Source organism: Pinus tabuliformis, chromosome X (genome assembly GCF_031772625.1).
Source record: "Pinus tabuliformis cultivar Carrire ecotype Pingquan chromosome X, CPIR1, whole genome shotgun sequence".
Classification (NCBI taxonomy): domain Eukaryota; kingdom Viridiplantae; phylum Streptophyta; class Pinopsida; order Pinales; family Pinaceae; genus Pinus; species Pinus tabuliformis.
Genome location: NC_142308.1, coordinates 148,048,772 through 148,076,164, shown reverse-complemented (window position 1 = coordinate 148,076,164; position 27,393 = coordinate 148,048,772). Strand labels below are relative to the sequence as shown.

The 27,393-nt window shown below is 38.5% G+C and overlaps 1 pseudogene; it reads left to right on the top strand.

Annotated features, from left to right (window-relative positions):
* Window positions 1–6,341: 6,341 nt before the first annotated feature.
* LOC149138883 (isoleucine--tRNA ligase, chloroplastic/mitochondrial-like) overlaps window positions 6,342–27,393 on the top strand; it is a 100,221-nt pseudogene continuing 79,169 nt past the window's right edge.

Here is a 27,393-nt window from a genome sequence, read left to right as displayed (position 1 = left end):
AAGGTGACCCAATCTCTTGTGCCACAACTCGCCATCATCCCGGCTCACCAATCCTTCTGCCTTGCCCGCCATTGCTGCACATCCATCTACATGCAACTGATAAAGGTTCCTCACTCGAACCCCTATCTTCCGGGTCTCACCAGTTGTCTTGCTACGCAGGAAAGCCTTTCCCTCGCTGAAAACAACATCATACCCCTTGTCTTCTAACATCGCCACTGAGATAAGATTCTTCTTCAATCCTGGAACATGCATTACTTCCTTCAATACGAAGGGTTTACCAGACTCCCTCTCAAAGGAAATGGTACTGATACCGGTCACACTATATCTACCATCATCGCCCATATCGATGTGCACTCCAAGATCTTTGTCCTCTAGATCAGAGAACAAATCTCTATCTCCCGTCATGTGAAAAGACGCACCACTATCCAAGAACCACACCGATCCCATCACACTTGAAACCAAGCATGCGATCAATGAAAAATCAAGCTCAAACTATGAGGCTAGAGCCTCTCCTGCTGAAGATCCAGAAGCCTACTTGTTCTTCTTCTTTTGCAGAGAATTAGTGGCATAGTGTCCGTGCTGGTGACAGTGAAAACACTTCACCTTGGACATATCCTGCTTCTTACCTTTCACACCAGACTGAGAAGCTTTCTTGCTCTTCCCTTTCTTTGCTTTGGCAGCCAAAGCACAATTCTCTTCATCAGCTCCCTTTGACGAAGATCCGTCCCTAGTACTCCGCCTGATCTCCTCCTGCACAAGATCTGACCATAGTCTTTCCCATCCTGGCAATTTCTCCCGACCATTGACAAAGTCCTGATAGGAATGCCAACTCTTCGAAAGACCAAGGAGAGCCAAGCTCACCAAGTCCTCATCATCGACAGTAACCCCCACACTTCCCAGCTCATCTCAACACTGAGTGAACTTTGTGAGATACTTGGGTATACTGTCACCCTTCTCGCATTTGATGTTTTTGAGTTTATCTTTGAGCACCAGCTTCCTCTGATCGCTCTTGCTTTGGAATAATTCTGTTAATGATTTCCACATCAAATATGGAGTAGCCTTTCCATGGAGGCTGGACACAATGTGATCCTTCACGCCCTCCAACAAAATCCTTCGACATTTTGCGGTCTTCTTTTGCCAAGCATCAGCTTAAGTAGCATCAGTAGGCTTTGGGACATCCGTCTCTATGAACTCCTTCAGTCCGTTATCATCCAATACTGCCTCCATCCTATCCTTCCATGTAATATAGTTTGAGCTGCCCTCAAGAGCATACTCCAATCGCAATCCGTTGAAAGACATTGATGCGTTGTCACCAAGAAAACACTGCTGCAAATTTGAATTCCACCAGCAACCAACTCAACCTCCTCGGATCTAAGATTCGTGAGAACACAATATTTCTCGTACAAAGATTGACTGTATGGGCATTCACCGGATATCTCACCTTCCAAAGGAAGGATGAATCCAGAGGCTACCTGGCCCGATTACATACTATGCCTGAAGAAATAGAATGTAAACACTTCCTGAATAGTAGATCTGATGATCAACAGCTCCGATACCATGTGGAAACTTTTTCTACAATTATCTAGCTCGCTCTGATACCATGTAGAAATTTTGAATAATTTAACACATATTCAACAGAGATTATCCTGATCATGTACTATTGCGGAATACATACACAATACATAAGCTCCTCTACGTTGATCATCAATATAGCAGCATCAATAACAATAAAACATCAAGAGCATTCACACATTAACACAGTATGTAACCCGGGGAAAGCATCTCACTAAAAACCCCACGCTATATGTATATTAATGATTGAGACCATGTAACATTACAAATTAGAATGCTTATCACAAGCAATCCAGTACCAGCTCCACCTGTTACACACAATACCGCTAAGATCTAATCTCTAAATCTATTCCACTGCTTGCCTGCCTCTCCAGCTCAATACTTGCTCAAGAACTGATGAGAATTGTTTACCAAACTTTTATTTCACCTCCAAAGAATCACTCACACTCTGTAAGATGTGAGAACAGGCTACAAATCTTGATATTGGCCAATTCATTGGCATACTCAATCCCTCTGATTGTGCAAGATCTGATGTACAACTATAGCCACAACTGATAGCAATCTGATTCTCTAACACTTGTCCCTGCTGAACTGAACATGCACTGACATGCAACTGAGTTAACTGATGTATTCTATAGTTGGATTATGATTTAATAACTTGTGAATTAATTAATAACTAATTCACCCAACTCATCTCTAGTCTATTTGCCAGTTAGAATAAATACAACCAGTTTAACAAAGCTAAACTGAACACAACTCCATCAACTCCACAATCAACTCCACCAAACTCAACTGATTGAGTTCTAATTGAAGTCATGCATGCAACAACTCAACTGACTCATAAGAAAAGCGTACTTCCTTCTGACAAATGCATGGGCCACATCTGTAGCTCAAACTGAAGTGCTCCAAGAGAATAATATCAAGTTTATAGTCCAAATATTATTATGAGACAATAATATTTGACTTTTCTATTTTTGACAGCCAGTCTAAAAATAGACTTTGATCACTCACACTGTGATCAAAAATAGAACTTGCGCCATAATTTTCCTGCGGGCCCACTTAGTGAAGGTGACTCTTTTCACTAAGCTCCATCATATTGTTGTAATCTCAACACCTTGACCGATGTCAAGTATGTACCAGGACTAGAGAGAAACTTGGTGTCAATCACGATGCTGGAAGACAGAGGCTATGATGTAGTCTTTAGTAAGGGAAATGTTTTCCTTAGACACATCATCACTAGCCAGGTGAAGCAGATTGGTTCACGGGTCAAGAACCTGTATGCTCTTAAGGTTCAAGATGTATGCAAAGCCTTGAGCAGCGAGGCAACTGATGGAGACTTGGTGGTTGAGAGGGAGCGTATATTACCTCTCAACATGCTGAGCCAAAAGAAGTCTCAGACGACTGTGGAGGAGCCATGATTGGTGCAACAGCTTCAGGAGGTTGTGGAGCAGCCACAACAAGGGAAGCTGAGAGGAGATTGAGTAGAGACATCTACTCATGCAGAGACCTCCAGTAGGGGGAAACTTCGAGCCAGGTGGGCTGAGGGATCACATGAAACCATACCTCCAGGTAGGAGGTGGGGCGATATAGAGTGATCATCCCAAGGAGGAGGGGTAGGATCCTTGAGGTACCCAACCTCTTGGATGAGCCCTTGCTACGGGAGCCCCGATGTGGAGTAGCAGGAACTGACTGATTGGGTAGAGATAGATGTGGATGGAGCGGCAGAGAGAGGGACAGTGTACGGAATCCCAGGACATCGCATAGCTAGTAGGCTGCAGCAATGCGAGAGGCACAAGTGTTTTACACAGTGCTAGGTGGCACAGAGAAGTGTGCAATGGTGCGAGATGCATGGAGATGTTGCAGTAGCGCAGATTTCAGAGAGGGATCACTTGTCAGCAGCAGGTAGAGCTTCATCATTAGAGTATGTTCCTAACCCAACAGAGTGGTTAGTTGGGAGTGTTTTTGTTCCAAGTGTCATTGGAGCAAGTGGACCGGGAAAATGTGTTGCATGCAGAACATTCCAGAGTTGCAGGATAGGGGTTGCAGATAATCCATAACTTGTTGAGAGGGAGTGTTGAAAATGCAACAAGATGATGGAGCTTAGTGAAAAGAAGTTTCCTTCACTAAGTGGGCCTGCAGGCTATTTTTGGCGCAAAGTCTATTTTTAGACTATGTATATTTTTAGACATATGGATCATGGTCTATGAGTTGCAGGATGCTATTTGTGGATGATTGGTCATGTTGGTAAAAATAGATGGACTTCTATTTTTAGACATATGGGAAGAGTCTATTTTTAGACTGCCAGTTAAAAAATAGAACAGTCGAATATTATTAGCTCTTAAAAATATTTGGACTATAAACATTATCTTATCCTCTTGTAGCACTTTAGTTCGAGTTACGAATGTGGCACATGCAACTGCCATAAGGAAATACACTTTTCTTATGGGTTAGTTGAGCTATTGCATGATGGACTTCAGTTAGAACTCAAGTGATTGAGTTTGGTGGAGTTGATGGAGTTGTGTTCAGTTTGACTTAGTTGAACTAGTTGTATTTTGTCTAACTGCCAAATACACTAGTGATGAGTGATGTGAATTAATTAATTCACCAATTATTAACTCATAAATCAACTAAAGAATACATTAGTTAACTCAGTGCATGGATAGTTCAATGGAGACAGGTGTTAGAGGTGGAGACTACTATCAGTTGTGACTATAGTTGTGCATGAGATTTGCACAATCAATGATGGAGATTTCCAATGAGGATTGCATAGTACAAGCCAAGGGAAAACGATCTTGGATCATTCATATTCACACATTGGATTGCGCAGTAGAGGCAGGCAAACAGTGGAGGAGATTTGAACCTGTGACTTGATTCAGATCTGAGCTAGTTTGTGTGTAGCAAGTGGAGATAGTACTTAGTACTTGTGAGGAGTATTGTACTATGTATTGTTACATGTTCTCTATCATTATAATATACATATAGTTGGGGGTTTTCAGCTGTATGTTTTCCCCAGTACATAATGTGTTGATATGTGTGATTGATGTTTCAATGTGCGCATGCGATTGTTTTTTATTCCGCAAATTGATGATCAACGTAGAGGAGGTTATGTATTATGCATGCATTCCGCAAATAGTGTATAATCAAGATAATCTCTATGAATAAGTGTTATATTATTCAAAATTTCTACAGATACATCCTTTGCCTTTGAAAGAATGAAGCTCCACTTATGGAGCAAAGATATATTTTTAAATCATGCTGATGACATTCACCTCTAGGAGTCAAATCTACCCGTCTACTCATTCCCAGAAGTCCATAGTCTCCCGTACATTATCCACTATTGTCATACCTGTTACATCCCCAGCCAAAGGGCTATAGTAGCCCCCAATCAACATCTGCTCTTTAATATCACTCTAGAATCCATCAATCAGATGTTACAAGTCTAGTCTAGCCCAAATTTAGTTCCTTTGTCCATTGGAGGACTTCTAGACCTATACAATTATATTATGAGGACAAAGCTAAGCAAGTGTTGAATAATTTCATAGTTGCAAAAGAGCATATACCAAATTTTACTCCTCCATGCATGGCCCCCATATTTTCACAAACTGCTAGGCATATTATCACCATGGTATCTTCCATCCTTGAATACAAGACAAATGAACATGTAGATGAAGTCATTTTTGCATGCTTGTGCCTTTTTACCCTTGGTAAAGCTCTTGCCATCAAGTTTGATTATGCTTAGTTCATTGCAGACAAAATGCATGAACAACTCATCAGATTTCCCACTGAAAGAGTGTTTAAATTCTCTGTAGTATTGTATTATTTGTTTTTGTACTACCAAACTGATAAATTCCCCATGAAGATCATAAAATGTGACAGTAGAGGAAAAGATAGGTCTGTGCTATATTGGACACCTATTGTCCAGATATATTCCATTGTCTCTAATTATAAGGACTTCATAGATTCCTTTGCCCACCTAGTGATGAATATGCTGACAGGAACTGTGAAACCCATGATTAGTCTTTTGATCAAAAAGGTACTTCAGCTGGCTAAAAACAATAAGATAGGAGACTGGGACTTGTACCAGAATCACACAGAGATCAGAGTCTATGGCTACCACTTGGCTCCATATAAATTGCCAAAGTATCTTCCCTTGAGAATTTTTGCCTTGGAACATTTCAAGCAAATCATCAACTCATATGACGTCCACTTTGTGGCTGCAAAGAAGAGGACCCAATTCAGAGTCAAAAGTGAACTGGGCCCCTTTATTTGCAATAATAGACAAGTTGGACCAGAGGCAGACAGTATGTTACAGGAGTTGAAATTTACGAAGAGTTTTATGTGGCAGTATGACCCTCATGGAGTAATAAACAAAATGAGAACCAAGGTTAAACTAGCTCCTTATGCACATTATTTAGTACCTGAAATTGAAATATATGCCAACTAGACTGAATGTTTGGAAAACACTTTGGTAGATAAAGAGAGCACAATTATTGATGTTGAAAATGCTCTGTATGATATTGAGCAATAGATTGACCTGAGTGAGTTCTTGTAGGTCCTAGATCAAGGGCAAAATATGGATACTCCCTCTGCATTGCAAACACCTCTAAATAAGGAGAAAAACCCTAAAAAAGACAAGAGACTTCCAGTTCCCAGATGGAAACAATGGATGAACAAGCAGACCCAAGGAAAAGGAGAAAATTGATCTTGCTTTTGAACAGGAGGAACACAGTGAAGCAGAAAGGGTAGAGCTAGAAACAGAGTCAGAACCAATGCCAGAGACAGTGCTAGGCACAACAGTTCAAAAAGGAAAAGAGGAAATAAATGAACCTACAACTTCTAACACTCAGCTGTTAGAGAGACATAAGTCAGCAGAAGTCTCTTCCTTTGTCAGACCAACTGACAAAGAAAGAACCATCAAAGATAGATATAAGGAGTTCAAATTAAGAAATGAAAAATTTAAAGCTGAGACATATGCTCAGTATTTCAAGCATTCAACTCCTAACCAGAGCCAACTAATGTATGCATTTGATCATGAGGAAGGAAAGGTGCAAATTTCATATATTCATCCAACAGTGCCACAACCCAAATCTTCAGCAAATTATAAGAAGGCCACATTTGAAGTGTTGGAAGAGGACATCCATCCCTTGGACCAAATAGAGTTTCACAAACAAGCTATAGAAATGATATACTCCACCTTGACTGGTAAGGCCATGGATGCATACAGGTTACAAGAGTCCTTAAATAATATAATTGCACAGATGAAGCTAGAAAAGGCCTCCTCTCAGGCCAAGGACAACAGGATTAAATCCTTAGAAGACCTGGTCATAGAAATGGGCCATGATCCTGCAGATATTAAGGTAGCAGAAAAATTGATCAAAAATAAAAATGAATATATAGCAGCTTTGAAGAAACAATGAAAACTCCCTACTTCATTACACCCATAGACCACAAGGGTGTTAGAAAGGAAAACTGTCCATGAGGAAATGCTTGACTTGGTGTTACAATTGAACGCCTAGCTAAAAGAAATGGAGAGAGAAATGGACAAGTTGACCAAGTGGGCCAGCCTCTAGGAAGTTGTAGCCACTGTCATCCCAATAGTCACCACAATAGTACCATCTACATTGGCTAAAACATTAGCTCCTACAACTCCATTGGCCATTGCATTGCCTGCAACATCACCATCAACTTCAGCAACAGGGTCAACTACAGTGGATTCTACAGGAGAAGAAGCTCATAGTTTGGCTAAGGCAATGGAAGAGATGTCCCTCAAAGCTATTGAAATCAGGAAATTGGAAGAGAAAGTAAACAGTCTGGAGACAAGCTATAAACTTTCTCAAATAATGAATAAAGAGGAACAAAAAAAGGTAGCAAGATTAACAGAGAGGATAAAGAAACTAGAGAAAAAAATGACTCTAGGTGAGCCATTGGGACAGGCAAAAGAAAAACTTTGGACCAATATCATTGACTCTGTCAATGATATTTGGCCATCCATTCAAGTAATTTTTTAGCAGATTGACCTGGTTAAAGAGGCCATAGAGGCCATTCAAAGAGTCAGAACAAAGCTGGAAGGGATGCCAGAAGAGGCAACCAGGATCATTGACTTTTTGAATTCTAAAAACAAATACGAACTTGAAGAATTGGATATTAATGATAGGACAAGGACAATCCTAGAAGTAAAAAGAGTCCTTACTAAAAGGAATTTGATGCACAACTTAGAAGACAAGTGTCAGACCATGCAACTTTCCATAGATAGATTTAAGTTCAAGTTTGACACTTTGATACAGAAAGGTTTGCCAAGTCCTTTGGTAATTAATGATAAATTGATGACACAGAAGGATTACGACAGGAAGCCTAGGAAAGTGGCCAAAAATCAAGTCAACAATGCAGCCATCCACAACACAGCAAAACAGGGGATGCCCTCTAGTAAAGTCCTTTACCAAGCTTTAGAGAACTTGTTTTACCTCCAGCATGAGGTAAAACACCTGTTTGTAAATAATCCTACATTTACCAAGCATACAGAGGTTGATGAGGTCTTCAGAAAGTTGAAGAACATTTAGCTACCAATTGAAGAGAGATGGGAATAGTTAACTGACTTACTTTAATTCAAAGTAAGTCCAAAAATTAACACAGTTTGGTAAAAACAAAATGGTGAAAGTAAATGGGTAGTTGTCCTAGTCAAAGAGTATCAGTGAAAGAAGATAAATCAAAGAGTATCAGATGATAGCTAAAAGATCAATCAACTAAATATCAAAAGAAATTAGATATAATAGTGCCAAAAAGCAATCAGTTAGAAAGGTGGCTTTACCATTTTAGAATTAGATATTTTTTTCCTAAAATAAATCCCAAGTCAGTTTGGGATATTTTATAAATAATTTTGTATAAATACTTCATAATTCAAAGTATGTAAGGTGGATTTTACTAGACATTTCTATAGACTTTTTGATCAGAAGACCCAGAGGGTTATTGTATCATTTGCTGAGCTAGCAAGCTAGATTGATAAATAAAGATCAGATATTTCCAAGGATTCATGTGTTGAGCGAACTTCAGAGAAGTATTCTCATGTGTTATTGTTATTTTTCTCGAGTTATTCATAATCTTTAATTTTTTTTTGAATCTAAGTGTTATAACTAGAATAATACTTCAGAATTTGTTTAATTACACTCTGTCTTAACAGATATACATTTAAATGTTTTTTGTTGGTATCTAAGTTAAGGAATTCTTAATTGCTCCTTGGTTTAGGTTGATTTCTTGAATATCCAGGTTAAAGGATTCTTAATTTCCCTTTGATCCCAATTACCCCTTCATTCCTCATTCATTATTCGGTCTGAGAACCCTTAATTGCTCTCTCACCCCTAGTGAAACCCTTTCATCCCTCTGTTTCAAAGATCTAAAAAACACTCTACTATCTTGCCATTTGAACATTCCCTTTAGTGATTTAATCCAAATTTTCTTCCTTATTGTTTGACTCCATAGCCCAATGGTCTAAAAGACATCAATCTATCCATCTATTTAAGTAATCCCACCATCCAACCTTAGATACAAATCAAAATCCCAATAACAATCATAACTAGCCTAAAATTAAAATAAACAAAGTTAAATCATACAAAGGGTGTCGTCTTTGAGTTTAGGATGGCTAGAACCTATGCTCCAAAGTTGGTTAGTGGTTACCTCAAAAATTTCTTTCTTCTGACAGCTTTTAAAGAAATTACTGAGTGATAATAGATTGTACCTCGGTGGAGTCACTTCAGGAACACAAGCATTTCTCCATTGCCAGCGAGCCTTGACAGTACCCTGGTGGAGTTACTTGCTTCACCTCTCTACGTAGGAAGGCTTTTTCTTATTTCACCTTTTTTCTTTCAAAGAAATGTGCATATGTACTTATTTATTTCATGAGGTGAAAGAGGGATCTAAACTTATTGAGAGTAGAAGAGGTTGTCACTTCAGAGAAGGATATTTCTATATACCTTTGACATTCCTGTTAATGTTTTCCCCCTGTTCTTACTCTACTTGACTGAGTTGACAAGGGTTAGCCGAAAATAGAAAAGCGATTCGAATAGGCAGTACTAGTTAAGTGTGCAAGCATAGTGATTTCACCATGACTCTCCCTGAAAGGAACAAATTTTCCATCAGGGTATCATTGACTAGAAGAAACGCAAGACTCACACAAAGAGAGGGAATAAAAAAATATCAAAGTGTTGATAGTTGTATAAGTTCCTACTGGATTTCACCTTGCTAAGTCTAAGAAACCAAACACAATTTCATGCAGAAACTAGCCTACAAGTGCGAAGGAAAAAAAACAAATGAAATAAGCAAGACAAAGTAGAAAAAATCAAGAAACACACAAGAAAATAAAATCTACTCCTACTTCTAACCTAATCATAACATAGGCAAACTCATGTAAAGTGATACTTCCAATGCAGCCATTAACACATTGGTTGGCCCATATACGTGAAAGCATGACCGACAAGAAAGAGATACAAGTAAACCAACGAAAAAGAAAGATGAAAGCATGTAAACCAATACGTTCGAAGCTTGAATGCATCCACAACAAAGTAAAAATGGAAAGCACATGCAAGGAATTTTATGGATATACCACGGTGTCCTAACACATTGCGAGTGGAAGACAAGCATATACACACCTCCAAACTTGAAAAACAAGAAAAAATAAAGAAAGAAGAAAACTTTTGTTTTGCAACAGTGCTTGCTACATACGACTCCTTCAATGCTTGAGAAATAGGACCGCATGATTCTAGTGGAGGATGCACAAATGATAAGATAAACCGATTTTCAATGTGAACAACAAAGTGATGAGGAGCCTAGAAATATTCAATTGATTTCTGATCCAAAGTGGAATTGATGTTAAGGCTACGAGAACCTGACATAACCATTAGCTCGAGCTGAAGTGCCTCGACAACTTGAGGAGTTTCCATTCATTAGAAGATGGATCATCAAAGACCGATGGCTTAGAAAGATCAAGAATGGAAAAATCATCATCGTGATCAGATGAATGAATGAAAAGATAACGATAGCCATGATGAGAGAGTTCAATATGATGAACAATGACATCCTCATGATTTGACGAATCGTACAAAGGGGAAGATGAAAAACGAGAAATTTCACCCTATATGTTTATAGAAAGGTAAGATGAGAGATTGGGAGGATCAGGGAAGACGGATTTGTCCTCTCCACGTTCAGATGAAAAACTGGCATTCCACGTGCTCTGCAAATGATCAGGAATAGAAACATCTAGGAATGAATTTTCACTAGATGGAACATAACTGAAAAAATCATTGAACATGTCAAGATAAAGTGGATGAGGTGCGAATAGAAGGAAGTTATCCTTCACTGCAAATTCTTGTTCAGACTCCCACACATACTCTTCAAAAATGATATTTGTAGTTGGTTGTTCAACACCAACTCCATCCAAAACTTGATCCTCATGAACATCACAATTGAGATCCATGACAGATGAACACAACACACCAAAATCTGGAGGATCAAAGGGACTAAATGATAGAGGATGAGGAGATAAGACCACATGACAACCATCAAAGTTACAGTCCAAATCTGCATAGAAATCCTGAGCAGGTGGGGTAGGAGTAAATGGTGATAGATCAACATATGGATGGTTAACTTCTCCCACCTCAACTTGCAAAGTTAGAGTTGTTTGATGGGAAAGGGACAAAGGGTCACTTGGGACAACAACCTTGTCCATCTCATATTTAGAAGCTCTAATATCAAGGCATGTTGGGAGAGGTTTGAAAGATTCTAACTCATGCGGATTCTCAGAAACATGAATAAGATATTGAAATATTTCATCCAAGAATTCCCAGTCAACTTCATCTTCAAGAAATTAAAAACAATAATTAAGAAAATGATCGTGAAAATCTTAAAGAGATTTGTTAGGTGATTTTCACAATTTTAAAATTTTTCTATTAAGGGATTTACGATCATAAATAAAGAAAGAACAACTTGATTCTCTAAAATACTGATCAAAAGAGTGTATAGAGGTTGTGGGAAATGTGTGACACAATTACTTTTCATGCCCTTCGAACGTGAAAGCGAACAACCCATAGGCAATATCATCAAACGGGACATCATCCCTATCATAGAAGCCAACAAAAGCAATTGTGTGCCTAAACAAGGTTGTTCCACCCTCGCCATTAAACCTATATATGGACAAGTCATCTAAAATTTTCATCGACACTTCAAAATGTGCAGATTTAGAAAAACATGTTGGGGTTTTGATTTGGAAAGAAGTCATGAAATATGTGGAGAAATTCAAAACAAACTTCAAGGGCTCAACTTGTCATCTGGCCCTCTTTCTAGCACCAAAAATATTGACGGTGCTGGACCTGCCAAAATTTAGGGGTTCTCCTTGATATGAAGTTCCAACTAGACCTCACACTGTTTGGAATAGCAGTCCCAACAATGGGTGGTAATGTTATGCCTTGACCATAGAAACACGCAGAGGAAAGTATGATAACTTTGGGTAAGAGCAAGTGTGTGACCCTACGAAGATTTGAGTGTGATGCATGAAGGTTCCAACAAATGAAGGGAAAAGGAAGTGCACCCCTTGGAAGCCTGGAATAGTACACAACTTGAAAGGAACAAACAAGCATAATGAAATCACGAGCTAAAATGAAGAATAGTACACAAGTTAACATGATGAGTTAATCCAACAACACACATTCAACCATATTCATACAAATGCATACAAAATATTTTATAAGCATATGCGTAAGTTAAATATCATACATTTCCAATGTAACAAGATTAGTCCTACTACGTTAAAAACATATGCATGAAAGCATTATGACTTTGATATTATTATTATAAGTGAAGGTTCAATCCATACATACACCATTGACGACCACTAGCCCCAATAGTGGAACATTACGATCAAGAACACCTGCTCCTCCAAAGAATTATACTCTCTCTACGCTTTGGAGAATCCAAGGCTCTTCACAATACTCCCAAGCCTTTTCTAAGCCTAAGCCTAGCCAAAATATTGGCTCCCAAAAGCCCCTTCTATGAGTTATGAGGTTCTACTTATAAAAAAGGGTGGGGTGACCCTTGAGATCCCCCTTTGTGACTCTTTGACTTCCTTCACGACTCTTCAACTTCTTCACTAAATGACACATTATGTTACATGATGACTTTTCATACTCCAATACTGACACATGGAACTTCACTTACAACATATTTAGAAATAATATTACATCTTCCACATGTACCCATATAAGACAAAATAGGCTAGAGACAACCTAACAAGACATAACACTATGATTCTAGAGTTTGGGGAAATTCCAACTCAACAACATCCACTTGGTGCTTCTCATTCACATATTGATGCCAAACTTGGTACTATGTGAAGGTGTCCCCAAAACATTTGATGGTGTCTTTTTGGAAGTGGACTCTTGCCTCCATGGCATCTAGGTATATGGTCTTGGAACCTATATCAAACTCGTATTGAAGCATGAGAAGCACGGTGTTGACCTTGACAGGACCGTGGATATACTTCTACATGTTGTGTGTGTTCAACTTTATGTCTTCCTTGGTGGCCTCTTGCCTCAACTGCTCCAAGTACCAATCAATCTATAGCCAGACTTGGTTCTTGGGTTTAGCATTAGTGAGGGAACCGATTGATGGGATCCTGTGCTTTCTCACCATGACATCCAAACTATTGTACAACTGTACATGGGAGGCCTGTATGTTGTCAATGAATGTGACAAGCTTCTCATAGTTCTTGATCAACATTCAGACCTTCACTTTCTCCAACTCTTCATGTGGCTTCATCTTCTTTGCTAAGTCAAGAAGGGCCTCTTTGTACCACATTTTCCACTCTTGTACATGGGTAATGTCAGCATGTATGTCCTTAAGAGTTTGAACAATCTCTTTTCTCCATTGTTGTAGGCCATGCACATGGATAACTACTTCATGCATGGTGAAAAATCCATCATAGAGCTTCCACATGGTGTCATCAAGTGTTAATAATTACACAAGTATCACTGTCCACATATCCCCCAATGCGGAAACTGCATTTTGTGCTGATGCTCAGAGTTGTTTTGCTTGTTGCCTGACAGCCTGCAAGTTCTTTGCTAGTTTTTCATTCTCGACTGAAGGTGCTGAACATTTGAGCTTGTTGCTCCTACATAGGCCAAGCTAGCTTGGGCAATGGAAGTTGGATGCTTTCTAGTGTTCGACACTATCACCCTTTCCTTAATGAATGTAGGTGATGCGTTATCATCCGGAAGGTGGTTCCTCTATGCCTATACAATCTTCTTCTACAACTCATCAAATGATAGATTGTATACATCCATGACTGGATCATCATCATTAAGAGCATCATCTCTTATCTCACTCAGGGCTGGTCCTAACACTGGAGGTGGTGGACACTAAGTGATGACATATGGTGCTTGTGACATCAGGTCAATGTCTTCATTCTGTGGCTCTTGTTCCAACTCCATGTCTTTCACTTTGATCAATTTCTCAATCTACTGAGAAAGATCTTGATCTTGCATCTGTTCACCCTCTTCCTCAGCTACTGGATGTTCTGGCTCATCAACCTGTATCAATGCTGTTTGCTCTATCATTGTGCCTTGCCTTTGTTCTTCTCTCTATTTCTACTTCTCTTCTCTATCTCTCCTCCTCAACTCTTGTTCTCCTTCAACTTCTTCTTTGTCTCCTACAACTTCATTCCTTCTTCATGCAACCCTTCTTTTCTATCTTACTTTTCCCTGCTCTCTTCATCCGATGCTCCTTTTTTACTTCCTTTACCAAATTTTCCTTCTTCAAGATAGGATCTACCTTCATCTTACAACTTTTCTCTACCTCTGGGTTCTCAAGCCTTCCTCTTTCCCTTGTCCTTCACTGGATTGCTGCCTTCTACTATTGTTGTTGTTGCTTCCAAAGCTATTGTTATCTGCAAAGCAACCTTCCAAGTTATTTCTATACTGATTGTTGGTTTGAGGGGGCTTGACCCAAGTTCAGAGTGTGCTATGAATCAACAAAATCATAAACTACTGGCCCTTTTGGAAACAACCTGCAAGCAGATCACAGTTTCCCCCAAAATAGTTATGGGAGGCTGTAGAACTAGGCTTCTACTATCGAAGGTATATCTGCATAGTGGCACTGTGTATTTACTTCTACTCTATATTAATCTTATAACTTTGTGTGCATAAGAACTTCGCACAGATGACTACTTTAACATAATTATATTAAACCCATAAATTCTAACAAATAATAGTATATCTTAAAGTTCTTTGCATAATTAAGTGAAAAACATTCATTATGATACCAACAATAACAAAGACTGAACACAGAAATATATACACTTCTTCACCAAAACTTATTCTTTATTAATATGAATCTTCAGTACATACATGTCTTCAACCTGCGCAACCAGTTGCAAGTGGTTTGCACACTCAGCTGTAGATTCTTCCAAGCCTCCACACACTCAACTGTGGAGCCTTCCCCAAAACTATAGGCTACAGATGTGAATACAAAGATTCAATTTACTTATGATATGATCTATATCGATTACAAATTATTACATCTCCTTAAATACATTTCATATTTACCAAAAACCATGTTTTTTGGGACAAGGTCCCCTAGGGTCAATTTTGCAAATAGTTTTGTTATTTTTGTAAAGTCTCCGCATTTTTAGGAGCGGAGTGCGAAGGTCATTAGACGTCAAAGCAGCTTTAGGAAGGTCAAATCCCCTTAGTTTGTAAGAAGTTAAATATTTTTGTGATCCGCCCATGGTTCACTAACCATGGTATTGTAAAAGAAGATGATATAAAAGAGTCATAGGAGGTCATAGGGAAGTCAGAAAAGATAAAAAAGAACATAGATATGAAAGCTTTGGGTCTGTATTGCCTACTCTATACGTAAGCGAAGGGGAAGGCTCTTGAAGCTGTGCATGGAGATCTTGGTAACTTCTGCAGCTGTGTGCGCAGGGAAGAAAGAGTCTGTAATAAAAGATCTGAACATAATAAAGACTATTTTGGAGCAATATTTGTGTATCTGTGCATTTATTTTTACTTCTCTATTTACTGTGAATTCACTTTGTTTATTTCAATTACCATAAGAAACACTTAATAGATGCTATAAAGTGGTATATCTATTAGTTTACTTGATGTTATGAATGTTTAAAGAAATCGACGTAGTGTTGGAATATGTTATCTGTAAGTTATTGTAATTTCTACGTTTCAAGGGTTAGGGTTTGCGAAGGTTTGTATAAAACCCTAGGAGTAGAAGAAACCCATCACACAGACCTCTGGATGCAAAAACCTGGTTCTGTCATCCCCCAATAATGCCTCAGGTGAGACTACAACCTGTGATATGCGGGTTGTTTTTGAAAGGGATGACGATGTAGGGTTTTGTTGGTTGGTGCAAATAACTCTGAACCTGGGTCCAGACCCCCTCAAGCCAGAAAATGGTTTTGTTGCTGGGATCGAGATCTGTTTGAGGAATGTGTGATGTCGAATAAATGGTTCCCAAATAAGAAGGAGATCAAGAAGTGGATAGATCATAAGCTATAAAAATTCGCAGCCTAGGAAAACAAGAATCCACAGCTGTCAAAGAAGAGTGGTTGAATAGATACCTATATACAGACGAACAAGAAATTTTTTTCTACTCTTTTCCGTGCGAATTATACAAATGGTTGTCTAAATTGGTGAAAAATCAAGGTACGTGGAAGTTGGATAACCCTATTGTGTAGACTCCAGAGTTGGTGAAGCGCTTGGAAGCTTTAGAAAACCAGATCACGAGGGCTATCGATTACTGGATCGATATCATTTTGGGCATATTCATCAATGAGTTCACGATCGATACATATGTCAATTATAGCGAAGTTGAACGTCGGTTTTTCAAAGGACCAAGAGGTAAGTATTTGAAGTCCCTGAAAACTTGGATTAAAATGCTATTGTGTGAGAAAATGGTTATGCCATTGAATTAATGTTTAGAAGAGACTTGACGGGAACTACGCAGAGTGGAAAGACATTCATAAGAGATCTAGATTTAGGTGCTGAGTACAACCCTTTGTTGGGAGCGTCTGATAGTGACGAAGAAAGTAGTATTTTGAAAATACCTCAAGGTGCGCTACAGACGGTAAATCAGGGTATCATGGGGATACCACATCCATCCACTCCACCTCCACCATCACCTCCACCTCACACATCTATACCTCCGCCTCCACCCCCACCTCAACTATTTAACATGGCAAATGCTATGAAGATGCCTGTATTCAACGTCTAGGGATAGAAGACCTTGAACAATTTTGGTTTGTAGAAGATGCTATGTGGAAGTCACAACAAATTACACATGGTGACCTAAAGAAAGCGTAGCTGGTCATAGCCTTGTAAGATAGAGCGCTTAGCTAATATATTAAGTACTGTTCAACTCATCCAAATTTGACATTAAAGGAAATGAAAGAAGCACTAAATAATGAATTCAAGAAGCCTAAGTCGCAACCCAGTCAATAATAGAGGTCAAAGAGATCAAATAGAAGATGAATGATTTAGTGTAGGACTTCGATTAGAGGTTGAAATTTCTACTCCAACGGGCTAATATGAAGATCACAGATGAACAACACAAGGACCGGTATATTGCTTCGCTATTACCCCATCTGAGATTGCCACTGTCACATCAAAAGATTGGAACGTAGGCTGAGGTAGTAGAGATTGCTACGAAATTGGAAGCCTCACCTATTCATGATATGAATTTGGGAGTGTAGCAGATTTAGTCATAGCTAGCTAGCTTGCATATGGGGTTGTAGAGCCTCAAGAAGGGAAAAGAAGTGCAAAATGAGGTCCACACAAAAGTATGGTGTTTGAAATCTAAGGGCCATGTTCATTACAAGGACCATTGCCTGGTGTATCAAAATTACCTTGTTGGGGGAGGACATATCCCTCTGAAGCCAGAAAACACAATTTGGCCAAGTACAAGAGTGGTACCCTGGTGGGATATTTGTCAAATTACAAGAAAACACATGATGGATAAATTTCATTTGCTGCAAAAGTTTGTGCAGACTTTCCAGCAGCTCTTCCGGAATTTCTGTAAGTATGTGGTTCATGACGAGTGAAATTGTTGAAGTTATGAATTGATGATGGATAGAAAACCAAAATATAGAGTACAGATGGAGGCTCATCCTTAGGGTCAAGGTGCAACTGCAGCGTGTAAAGGATTTTAGGGTCAAGGAGGAGGAGCTAGAAGAGGTCATGGCCAAATCATCTGTTTCAATTGTGGAGAACCAGGTCACTTTGCACGAGATTTTCAGAATCCAATGCACCCCTCATACCAATATTGTCGAAAGATTGATCATGTCATAGAATATTTTTCTATACTCATCGCGAAGATGCAAGAACAGAAGACCCAGAATTAGCACCCTACTCAGAACATCCAGATGACAAGATCAGAACTCTGCGAAGAGGGTCCTAGTGTTAATATCATCACGTAAAGCAACATAGCTACTGAGGAGAATAAAGGGAAACAACTAGAGGAAAATTTATGGGTACGTAAGACTTCTAACAAGGAGACTGGATTTTATGTGAATAAAGTAAAGGAAATGTTTATGGAAGAAAAAAGGAGCTTCTACATCAAGAACTCAAAATTCGTGCACAAAGAAACCTGGAGGAGTTAGTATCGTGTAAGAAATAGATCTGCCAGTGATGGTATCTTTCTTACAAACCTACATGAAGCTCTTGAGGGTCAAAAAAGTAGTATAAGGACTGCATGATTTGATAGATAAATTCACTAGCAAGAATAAGCCACTTCCAGAACAATGCATGATACATAAGGTGGACAAAAGTAAGAAAAGTACTGGTTGCAAAATGAGATTGACTGCCCAGATTGGAGAATTCAAAATGGACCAGGTAATTCTTGATTTGGGGTCTGATATAAATGTTCTATCGAAGAAAACCTAGGAAAGAATGGGATGAACAACACTACAGTGGTCCCCAATTCAACTGAGAATGGCGAATCAGTAAAATATTATTCCTATGGGGCACCTACATGGGTGACTGTGGATATTGAAGGGGCACATACCATAACCGATTTTGAAGTGATCGAAATAGTGGACAACAGTAACCCATACCCAGCACTACTTGGGATTGATTGGGCCTTTGACATGAATGAAGTACCTTAAGAAACATAGTATGGCATTTGAAAAGAAATAATTAAGGGTTATTGTTTGATTGGATCTAGCCGAGGGTGCGTGATATACTAAACCGGTTTGCGATTATTATGAGGAGGATGATATTGAGAAAATGTATAAGCTTACTGTGTGGGATGAAGATTGGATCAACACTATGATAGATGGTCGAATTACGTGGGAGAAGGACAACTCCTGCAATTCATATTCAGATGAGAAGCTCAAACACTGGAAAAACAAGTTGCATGAGGTATCATTGTTGTGATGCAATAGGATCACTAAGTCACTCTAATGTATATCCACTGAGGTATGCAACTTATCGTATTACGATGGTTTAGAAGATGTCAATTTATTTTTGGATAAATTTGAAAGGGATGTACCAGAGGAACATTGGTTCCAGGCACTAGACATCACACTAAGAGCTACACCTACTAGATGGTGGGGCATGCATAAGAACAACTTTCCAGATTGGAAGGAATATCAATGAATGATGAAGCTACAGTTTGGGTATCCCAATACCCGCATTACAGAGAAATATATAGGGAAGTATGACCTGCGTGAGCATCTGGCTCAATGGATGAATGAATGGGGAGAAGAACCACAACCAGAATGGGTTCATATATTCTTCCATAATTTGGATACGATCCTGATGAACCGGTATCTAGAAACAGAGCTACGACATGGAACCACAGAATGGGATGTTCTGAAGGAAAATTTTATGCTCACTTTCAGCTTTGAAGATGGGTTTGAGTGTATTGAAAAAACGTTACAAGAGATCAAAGATGAAATATTTAGAATTCTAGAAGAACATATTGCTTGGGTACAACCAGATTGGAGTACGTAGTTGTGCCATGCACTCAAATTCTATAATGTGATCACTGAGGAAGGCGAACAAGATCCTAGGAACATCAAAATTCCTAAGTTAGAAGGACAGTGCGAAGTCACGGGGCCTAAGGTGGAAGTCCCTGATATATCACAACCCTTGAAGACCATGCAGGTGAATACTAGAACAGAAGCGCAACCGAAGTTCACAAACATAGGAAAATATTGGGATGATGACACAGTTGACAAAGTTACAGAGTTATTGCAGGAGTATCAGGACTTGTTTCCCACCAAGTTCTCTGTTCTGAAAGGGATAGTAGGGGATCTAGGTGTGATGAATATCACTCTAAAGCTAGCTAAGAAGGCAATTAAGTAGCACCCTTACTGATTGAATCCTAAGTATAAGTAAAAAAGTGTGCGACGAATTGGATAAGATGCTTGCAACTGGGATTATTGAGCCTGTCGAGGAACCAGACTGGGTTAGTCCTATGGTGGTTAAGAAAAATAATATGAAGGGTGAGATTTAGATATGCATAGACTTAAGGAAATTGAATGATGCTTATGTCCACTATCCATATCCTACGCCATTCATAGACGAATTATTGGAAAATGTTGGAGGTTAGGAAGCCTATTCATTTACAGATGGGTTCTCAAGGTATAATCATATCAAGATTGCACCGGGGGATTGGAGTAAGATCACCTTCGTGACTGAATGGGGCTATTTTCAGTATAGAATTATCCATTTTAGACTTAAGAATGCCCCTATAATCTTCTCTAGGGTGGTAGTCACATCTTTCAAATAATTTATTCACAAGTTTTTAGAGGTTTACTTCGATGATTGGAAAATGTTTGGGCTAGTAAATAGACATGTTGCCAGTATTTGCCTCATGTTTGATACTTATCAAAAGTATCAGATATCCCTCAACTTGAAGAAATGCATATTCCGCATACCATATGGGATACTCTTGGGCCATGTTGTTAGCAAGCAAAGATTGATGGTAGACCCAACAAAAATTGTAGTGATTATTAATTTGGAGCCTCCAAAGAATGTCAAACAATTGCATGAGACATTGGGCCACATAGGGTAATACAACAAATTCATCAAACCGTATGTGTAGATCACTGTGCCCATGGAAAAATTGGTGAAAAAGGATGTGACGTTTTGTTGGGAAGATGATTTCCAGAAGAGTTTGGATGTTTTAAAGGAAAAAATGGTGAGCACGCCCATTTTAGTGTTCCCTAATTGGAAGGAGTTCCACGTCCATGTAGATGCATCTTGCATAGCACTAGGAGTTGTGCTAACCCAACTAGATGAAGGTGATATCGACTATTCGATAGCATTTGCGAGTAGGATGTTATTGAAAGCAGAAAATAATTATTCAACCATAGAGTGCGAAGGGTTAGAAATGGTGTATGTGCTCTAGAATTTTAGAAACTATTTGTTGGGTTCGCACTTCAATATGTACACAGACCATTCTTCTTTGAAGTACCTAGTCAACAAGCCTATGTTGGGGGCAAAGTTGTAGATTGCTACTACTCTTTCAAGAATTTGACTTTGAAGTAATTGTGAAGTTGAGGTGACTGAATGTTGGACCAAATCATCTGTTGTGGATTGAGAATGGTGACAGACCTACAAATCTGGAGGAAGGATTTCCAGATGCGTAGCTCTTTACTGTGCACGTCATAGATGACCATTCCATAGACATAATCCAATTCTTGTCTATAGGTACAACTCCTGAAGGGCATATGGCACAACAAAAGAAGGAATTGTTGGTTCGGGCTGCATATTTCTTTGTTACCACAGGACATTTATATAAAATGGGATCTGATGAAATATTGAGTAGGTATGTCTCAAAGTATGAATGACAAAGTATCCTCATTGAAGTGCGTGAAGAGCTTGCAGGAGGAAATTATGTGGGAAGAGAAACTGCACATAAAATCCTACGATCATGACTATGGTGGCCAACTATGCACAAGGATTCCAAGGCTTATTGTAGGGCATGTGATGTTTGTCAAAGAACGGGGAGGCCATCACGAAGAGCTGAATTTAATTTAAACCCGCATGTGTCATTACAAGAATTTGATAAATGGGAGATAGACTTCGTGGGACCAATTCAGTGATTGGGAAAGAAGACAGGAGCCAGATAAATCATTACAACAACCAAATATTTAATGAGGTGGGCTGAGGTGCAACCTCTAAAGGATTGTAGTGCAACAACAACTACAAAGTTCATTTTTGAATATATCCTGTCTTAGTTTGGCTACCCTAAGATCTTAAAGAGGCTCCCCTAATAAGTCTTTCTGGATCTGGTAGAGGGTTAGCAATCTCAAAATTAGAATGTGATCTAGTGTGCTTAAAAGGAGCTAGCTTGGACTAGTGGAATTGCTAGTTGAAACATTTTTACCTATGTCTTTATCCTTTATTCACCTTAAAGGAAAGGGAGGATCGTTTCCCCAGGGAAAATTTATCTTTCAATCCTTCACTCCTCGGCAACGAAGCCAATCTGATGTTGTCCTTTCAGATAACCTAAGGTAAATTAGTTATTTCAAAGCATATATAAATTTTTGTTGTTTAAAATGATTGGATGACTAGTGAACTGTTTATAAATAGGTGCTTTAAACTTAGATAGATTCTTAATAAAATAAAAGGTTGTTCTTTAACTGCACATGATTATTTTGATTTTAGTGGGATGGATAAGTAGAATATGGAGAGATATAATTGATTTAATATTCAAATTGAGTATTTAACCATTTCTAAGAAGACATTAAGAAAATAATGTTTTCTTAAGCAACAAAATACAAGCAGACTATCACATAGATCTAGTGTAATTTATTCTCAAAGAGGAATTTACAAGAACAGATAGTTCTATAAATTTATCTCTTATTTAAATTGAAACTTCATAGAGGATCCAAAATGAAACTGAAATTCATTAAATTTTAAATAATACAACTACAAAAGACATTATTTATATGAAGAAGACATAATGAATTAACAAGATGAAATACAACTCACTGAGAGATAGACCATATGAGGAAAATCTAGAATCTTTTATTATCTCGAAAATGCTCCAGCTTAGTACAAATCTTCTTGATAACTTGTTCAATGGTTCAACCCTAAAAACTCTGACAAAATGAAGTATTTAAGCAAAATTTATAAAAATATTACAATAAATTCCCAAGTGACACGACATTCTATTAATAACTTACAACTAACATAAAAGAAATAATGCAATCAAAAGGAATGTATCTGTTGAAGTGATCTGAACATCTGGCCCTACTTTGGAGGATAACAGTTGTTGAGTGGCCACTATTCGGGTGCTGCGCTAGTGAAGTTGACCTGCCTTTTTAATCTTGGAATTCACAAAACTTTTCCCATCGCTCTTCTTCTGGAATAATAATCTTTGTCACCTTGCGGTAGATATCATCTACCTCAAAAGACCAAACAAACATGGGTTTTACTGCAAAAAAGTGTTTTATCCCATGTTGGAAAAAAATTATGTTGCTGATAGCTTCGTAAAAACCTCTCCCTGTCATAGAACCTTTGATGTTGGAAGACTTAGTTGTATCCTTGGCAATGTCCCGAAGCTTGTTCATGTAGTCTTCCAGGGTCATTAATTTTTCATTGATCACAAATAAGGAAGGCATACCTTTCTTGTTCAATGCATCTATTCTAGTGGAAAACTTATTAACTGCTAGCTCCAGAGTGTGAAACTTCTCTGCCAGGTATACAACTAAGTTCTTCTTTGTTAGAACTTTCTTTACCTCTAGGATGGTTTCTGTTCTGTCATCTACTCCTAGATCATCCAGCTCATATCTATTTTTGGAATTGAGGAACTTTATGATGCTATTGGCTATCGTAGGCATTTCTCTGAATTCAACATTGATAGTAGAAATGGTTTTCTTGGATTTCTCCATCAATTCCTTTTGCTCGAAAATAATCTAGATACATGGCCAAATTTCATCTATTTCTTCAATAATATTGTTCCATATGATTTCTTTAAAATGACCCAGTGTGTATCCAATAGAAGACTCAGTTGTTGACTTCTTCCATGCCTCTATTTGATTTTGAGCTCTCTATAGCTCTGGTGCATGAAAAGTCTCAGTCTTTGTTTGATCTCTTCAGTCTAGAAAGACATGTTTTCTACTGCATTTGCCAACTGATCTGCAACATCCCCTATACATGTTGTAGAAGATATGGTTGTAGGAATGGTTGTGATAGGGAGTGCTTCCAAAGAGACAACAACTATTTTGGGAGTTGTATCCTTTTATTTAATCAACTTTTCCATTTCTGTCTCATTTTTCTTCAACTATGCACTCTGCTCCATGATGAGCTTTATCATATCTACCTTTTGTGTCTCTGTTTCTTCAATATCCTTGGCCAAAGGATCTTTTGTAGCTGTCAATTTTAACTATTCCTTAATGCTTCTATGTCTAATTATTTTTCTTTATAAGCTCTTCTGCAACATTGATGTTTGAAGGGTCATAACCCACTTTTATCACCAAGTCCTCTAGAGTTTTAATCCTGGTATCTTTGGCCAGTCCAGAGACTTTCTCCATCTTCAGTTGCGATTGAACATTGGCCAATGTAATTTGCATTTTTAGAAAAAATCATAGTAGTGCTAGTGACAGTGGAAAAAATAATTTCTCTAGTCTGTTTGTGCATCTCCATTTGGTCAATGGGATGTATATCTTTTACATCAAACTCAAATGTTGTCTTCTTGTAGTTTGATGTTGCCTTGGGCTTGGGAACCTATGCCTGGAGGAATGCCATTTTCATTTTACCTTTCTCTAAATCAGAGGTTGATAGCAATATTCTTTGAGCACCGAAAGTATTCTTCCAGAACTGATTTTAGGTGTTAATCTTTAAGGCCTCATTCCTTACTTTTATCTCCTTGAAAATGTCCATTATACTTTTCTCTGTCTCCCCTGTAGTAAATGTGCTAGTCTACATAATTTGTTGCTGCTCTTGTGAAGTTATGGAGGTAGTGGGGGACAGTGTGGCCCGATCACCCACTAATGAGGAAACAAGTGGCTCATTAGTGGTGATAATGTTCTCCTGCTCTGAGTCCTTTGAGAGGCTTAGTTTGGAACTAAGCTTGGCCTTTTTCGTATACATAATTTTAAATCCTTCACTAAAAACAGTCCCTGAAGGTGACTCTTCTTATCTTTTTCTCTTATCTATTCTCTCTTGCATGGTAGGAGTCTGTATTGTATAGGATGATACCAACTGCTCCTTTGCTTCTTGTAGGGTATTCTCAACCCATTCTAGCTAGTTCTTGTACTTTTCTATCTTTGGTCAGGCTGTGTGAAAATGAGGAGTAGATTTGGTTTCTATTGTTAATTTAGAAATGATCCCTAATGGATCATATGACCAGGTAAAGCTAAGGCTGAATTGCATTTCTTTTAATATCTTATGTGCTTCTTCCCCTACTGCCCTGCTGTTGCAAATGAAAAGTCCAATTTGTGTTTTGATTTTGAACTGGGGCTTCTTCTTGGTAGAAACAAAGTGGATTTCATCCATATTTAGCATCTACCTTATGTACTCTAGAGAAAAAATCCTCATTTGGATGAATTTAGGAAGCTTGTAAGGTGCAATATTACACCCAAATATTCTCAATTCTATTTAGTTTTCGTAGAGGTACCAATCCCTTGTCTAAACATGGTATGATAGCTGCAACACCTTTCTAATCTCCTCACTGATCCTCGGTTCTATTCTGCTACTTAGGAGACTAATTTTTGGATGCACAAACATTTCTATGAACTATTTATATGTGTATTCCTTTTGTTCCTTCATCACCAGAGTAGTCCAAAATATGACTGACTGTTGGTTTACTTTTTCATCCAGCTTTTGTAAAGCAAGGTTGATGTTGTCTCCCTGAAAGTATAAGAACATATAAACTAACACAGAAGAATAATTGAACACCTCCTCAGTTAGGAATTTGATAAGATTTTGATGAACTGAATCTGCAAGAAATTGGCTAAAGTTAAACATGATGGAGAGCTTGGAATTAGCAGAGAAAATGGATAGAAATCCTATGATGGGATCATCTACCCACTGATCTGAGTAGTAACCAAGGAGGTAAGAGATAGCTGTGATAATATGCATGGCTCTCTCAGGGAAAATGGGGGAGGGATAGGGAGGATTTTTCTTTGGAAATGAGGCATCTTCTGTTAAAAAAATTTCCAGGGTTTTGGCCCTTTTAGCAAAGTCTAATTTCTAGTATAGTTCAACAAGTGATTCATAGGAAAAGGGGGTGGAATTCTCTACTGTGAGGGCTTACATCATTTGTCCTATGCTTTGACGAGTGATAGCAAACAAAATTTCTCTAGTAGGCGCAATGATGGCCATTTGTCTTGGCAAATAAGATGCATGACACTTCCTAACAAATTCTGGTGTGTTGTGGGTACGAGGAAAAATGTAGTGAGGTAAATTGGACTCCCATAGCTAAATGTCATCGTATTTGTTTATATATTTGTCTTCAAGCTAGCAATACATCTCAAAGAGGCCAAATTCGTAGATATTTTCATCGATTTTAAGGTCTCTATCAGTTAAAGGGATGTGGTGAAAATCAACGGGAGGATAGATCAGAGGGTTGACAGGTTCTTCTAGTCCTTTGTCCTTTGGAGGCATCTTGGGATAAGGCTAAGGATAGTAGTGAAAATTGGATTTGAGGTTTCAATACATAGAGAGGTGGTACGTTTTGGGGGCAAGAACAGAGGCAATACACTAAAAACAAATAAGCAGACAGTGTCACTGGCGGGTGAAAATGTCGGAGTTTAGCCCAACAAACCTGTAACAAAGCAATAATAGTGACAATGCATGAATTAAGTAACTAGTTAATGAATGAATGGGAGGTTTATGTAATAGTGTGGCTTTCCCATTGAAGGTCGTGTGGGTCCATTGGATTAAAAAATAAACCATTTACTACTTAATGACTTAATTATGGAGGGATTGGATGTAATTGGTGGAGTTAACAGGAAAATGACGTGGTAGAAGGTGAGTGGTGGGAGCGCAATGGGTAGGAGAGTGGTATCACGAGTGAGGGAAACTGCTTTTCGAGGGGGGGGGGGAGCGGTTAGCAATTTCACCCAAGCGGTGTCCAAAAAGCTATGGTGTTGACACGTAGGGGAAGGCATGGTTTCGTATACTGCCCATTTCGGACACCCCCCCCTAGACGGTGAAGTTTAGATAGTGAGGGGGGGACGAAATACAGTGTGGGCTGTCAGATCTTAGGAGATTGGCGAAGATGAAGTGAGAGGTGGTAGAGAGTTAACATGACATGACAGGACACTCGGTGGGGCCGGTGAGAATTAATTTAGTGTATAGTTGGGAATATTTGTGATGTATGGGGAGGTAACAAAACTTAGGAATATGTGGGTGGATGAAAAATATGAGGGGAGGGATGATGTTGGGGTTTAAAACTTTGGGATAAGGAATTAATACACCAAAATTAATTGATATATAACTCTTTAGATTAAAACCTTTACTCTTTTGCCTTTTTGCTTCTGCAAATGAAAATAATACTTGACTTTTCCAATGTGGTGAATTTTGACTAGGATCTTGTGCATTTATAAAAATATGAAATGAAACCATTCTTTTATTTTTGCTTCCGTAACATTTTATTTTCCTTTTGCCTTATTTGTTTAGGGCAGCTAACACCTATCATTTTATTGATATGAATGCCTATAAAACATTAAATTGGCCTAACATTTTAACTTTTCTTCCTTTTGCATCCATATCATAACTTAACATTTTAAAATTATTTTTGGCTAATATACTAACTTATCATAACCAAATAATGTTACAACATCGGTTCCAGCTAGGGACTGCTTCCCCTTGTGGG